Genomic DNA, 4,507 nt, shown 5'->3' on the forward strand with positions numbered 1-4,507 from the left:
GTTTTTGCGTGGAGGGGAGTAGCTTTCCTCATCGAAGTACGGCGAGGTTGACCATGAATACTGATGGTCTGAAAATGAGTGGGAGAGAACGAATATTAAAAGAGCTCAGAATTTAAACTGTGGATTAGCGTATACCGATAATAAAATCAGACCCATTATACATTTAAGAAACTTTCCAAGAACATTGAATTAATGAAAGGTACATGTCATAACTTGATTAAAAGAAGGCAAACGAACCCTACTTTTCAAATGACATGACTCACAAACAAGTTTGTCCACTTTCAGCATATAGCACTCATTCCCATTGAAGTTCCAAAAACATTTTCCACAACATCATTCGGAGCGCTTTGATGTGTTAAGGCATACGGCTAAAAAGACAATCGATGAAAAAGACAAATAAAAACAAAACAGCCGGCGACAGATTGAATGGAGCCTGCATTGTCATTTATTCAATTCAAGGTGAAATAATAGCCCATCAGTGTGCGGTTCTGCTGTGATCAATCAAAGCCCAGAAGAGAGTGTGAGAGATGGCCAAACTACTCGTGAATTGAATGGGACTTGAATTTAACCCTCAAACTGGTCTGACAGTATTAGTGGAATCATTAATATTTGAGTGCTATTGATATTTTTGATGGTCATACCTTGAATACATAACGTTCCTCAAAGGATTTTTTTTTCCATTTAATGAATAATTTTTAGAAGTTTTTAGATTGAACGTTGTCTACAAACTTCCTGTATATCAAACACGATGGGAAATAAAAGCCTAAAAATATAATTGTGTTGTCTATATTCATCATTGGCCTCATTGCATCTTGACTAAGGGTGGATGTTGATTTTTATCTTTCAAAGTGGATCAAATTTATTCCACTCAAACTTCTTTTTAATGAGGGCTAAGATCTCAACCCCTGAGGTGCAGCCGTGCTCCGCGGTTGCTGTCGTTCTCCATCTGTTGAGATGAAAACAAATTCTCGTTGTTTACCAGGCTTACAGGAGGAAATCCACTTGGCAGGCTGATGTAAAATTAATCTGGGCTACTCTAAGCATGTATGAGGGGTAGTGTGGGGGGATAAAACAGTTTCCCTCAGGAAGTTGCTTTTGTACACGTGGCATAAAAATACTTATCAAAGATGTTCCACAGCGACTGGGGTACATCAGGTGAACCTGTTAAACTGGAGTTGACTTGCGAGTAATTGCCTCTGAAGGATGATGGTAGATTATTGATGGAGATGATACTACATTCGTTTGCACCAATTTCCGTCACTGCCTTACTTCCTCTGACTGTGGACTATTCCATATACACCAGAGAGCTGTACTGAATATATTATCTCCAGGCAGAGTTTTGGCATTTCTAAGGATTATACCACAGATGACAGGCTAATCTGTTCCACCCCATTCTTTATTAGCCAGTTTCTCTGCAGAATGTTGCAGTTTGAAAGGAAGGAAAGAGGAAGGAAAAAAAGAGAGGATGTATTATTAACAAAATTGTGAAAAACATTTTGAGATAACTCAGTTTATACAAGATTAGTAAAGCTGCTCTCTCTGTGACAATAGCTTTGTCAACCCTGTGACAAGTATGCGGGCAAGGAGGGAGGCTTGTTTCATTTAATGTTAGGTTGTTTTTAATCTTTATGTCAAAGACCTGACAGAAAGAGTTTGAAATCAGTAAGCGTTGGATTCATATGACATAAATTAGAATTGGATAAATATGATATTAATGATCACCTAGTTAAAGTATATCAAGGGGAAACTGTGTAGTCAATAATGTGTCGATTAATCGATTGGCAACTTTAAAGCGTCATCAGAGTATGCAAAGACCCTATAAGTCATCCTGTATTTTTTAAAGAGGTGTTTTAAGTTGAGGTTTTGTGCGAGAGGTTGTTTAGAAATGAGAGCTTATTTAAAAAAGGCTGTCTAATTTTGGCCTGGAATGGACCGGCCGTTCGCGAGTTTGCCCAAACTTCCCAATGACCACCCGGTACACATATAAAGATTTTTTAAAGCTTAAAATATTATTGATCTGTTATACATATAGGCTTATTTTTGGGCGATATCAGTAACTTCTGCGCTACCAGAACTCTGGTAGCATCTCTTCCAGATGCCTGCAGTAAACTCAGACTCGTATTTTCTGAGCAAAGCAAATCAATAGAGTGGCTTTCTTATCAATCTCCTCAAAGGTTAAATGTTCTCTCCTCAGAATTTTGGCCTTTGTCTAGGTATCCGTAGGAAAGAGAATTGTGTCTCCAACCCTCAGGGCAAATCAGCAACGGCCTGAGTCATTAGATTTGAGAGGAAGCCAAGGGAAAAAAGTGTCATGCTGCAATCTGTCAACTGGGAAAGCCTTGTAATGGTCACCATGGTTTTTTTGATCAAAATAAGGCAGCAGCTTATGGCTTTGGCACATATCCCGCTTACTTGTCCATCGAAGTGACAGCACAGCATGATTCATGCATACATTTCAAATGTGACGACAGTGGGCTAAAAATTAAGCCGCAGCACTGCAGTTGTAACTGCAAGTGTTTCATTCAGCACAATAACTGAGAGCAAGTTACTGCCTTGTGCCTCTGTCTCCAAGATAAAAAAAAAAAAAAAACTTTTATTAATGAGTGCTGATACAGCATGTGTTTAAAAAAACTGAATGAATATTATGTAAGCCGTCGTCACATATGTGGGCCATTCAGTAGGCAATGTGTTATTCCTTAATAATATAAAACTTTGTATTAACTTGTTTTCTAAATCTTAATTCAATTAAAATAAAACAATAAAATCATTAGAATTGTTAAGATTTTGTTTTAACAACCAATTTCAATTATCGTTACTTAGTCTCTTGGATTGGTATTTTCAGAACCAGGGAAAGAGATAAAGGGTGTCAGCATCAATGAGCCTATGCATTCACATGAACATAAAATCTGACTCTGAGAGTAATCAGACAATTTTAATGATTGGATCTGAGGCGTAAGTTAGCATGCCCAGTTTTATTGCACAAGATGCAGCTGCGTTGTCTCCTCTAAGATAAGATATAATAATAAATAATACTAGATTTTTATTTGGAGATGCTTCTCAAGACCCTCAAGGACAATGTACATTAAAAAAAAAAAAATAGAACTGAATGGCGTTTCAGAGCTGGGGACCAGAGTGGTTTAAGAAACCACTGTCCATGGTGCTGGATTTTTATTTGGACATGCTTTTTAGGACCCTCAAGGACAATCAATGTACATTATTTTTTTTTTAAATTAGAACTGAATGGCGTTTCAGAGCTGGGGACCAGAGTGGTTTAAGAAACCGCTGTCCGTGGTGCTGAAATGGCCAGGCGGAACAGTCAGGTGAAATGAGGAAAATGTGAAGCTTTAATCTTGCAGACAAAGTTACAAAAACCTTGACTTGTTTTAACAAAGAGAATGTTTTTGTTTTTTTAACAAAAAGATAACTACAGACCGTCCATTTTCATGACTATGCAACAATAATATCAAAGTTAGGCTACTTTCAATTTGATATTTCAACACAAATAGGCCTTTGTACTACCTTATAAATATGAAAGAGTGACATCAAGTATTTCCAGTACAGAAATATCATTCATTATTCACTTTGTTGATGGATGTGCATCCTTTTCACGTTCCAGTGTAGCCTCAGGCGTTACCCGTTGATTTTACTACACTGCATGTACAGATCCGAGACATGGAGGAGAACACCCTGCTCACGCCGCAATACTAAAATCTCTGCTGTATGGAGGTTTGTCATGCAAGAAGAAATGGATGGATTAAGAGAATATCCAAAATGAGGCTCAAGGTTTGTTAACAACACGTAAATACAGTACCAAGGGACAATTATCAAGGAACACATACGGAGATGGTCTCCACGGAGCATGTTGAATAACACTCATTTAATGGTTGAGCAAACTTCCATGTGCCATCCAAAGGCCTGTCGACTCTATTGTGTTAGCACAGTACTATGATGGAGCTATTAGGCTGTCCTCAAAAACGTGAATGGTAATTTTACATAACTCTAACACCAGTTTTACCAACAGGGTTGTGAGCCACAGCATTTACTGCAGAGAGATGATTGTGACCCGATATGTAGAAGCTGCTGAATGCTTGAATACTTATCACCAGCCCGTTAATGATGAAGCATGTTATCGGTGCTGTGCTCAGCACTCTTCATAGCTTTCAGTCTCCCTGGCAATCAAAAATGGGAACAAAGTGGGAGATGTCAGAAAGGAATTTGGTTTGTCAGGGTCCGCGTTCTTTTGTTCTTCCAGGAAAGACAACACTTGAGGCTTTTGTGCTATTTGACATTCTGGTTGCTCTTTTGTGTAATACAAATAATTTAAAAAGTGCAAATTCTATTACATTTCATCATATTCTTTTTTTTAATGGTAAAAAAAACGCTATTTTTTTTCAAATTAAATCACTGTTATCCACAACTCTGATTTGTTTTATATTAAAAAAAATCACTGCTCACTTCTTCATTTTCTGCGTATACATTGACATGTACGTCTTTATCACAACATCTA

Source organism: Syngnathus leptorhynchus, chromosome 15 (assembly GCF_054491065.1).
Source record: "Syngnathus leptorhynchus isolate UIUO chromosome 15, UIUO_Slep, whole genome shotgun sequence".
Classification (NCBI taxonomy): domain Eukaryota; kingdom Metazoa; phylum Chordata; class Actinopteri; order Syngnathiformes; family Syngnathidae; genus Syngnathus; species Syngnathus leptorhynchus.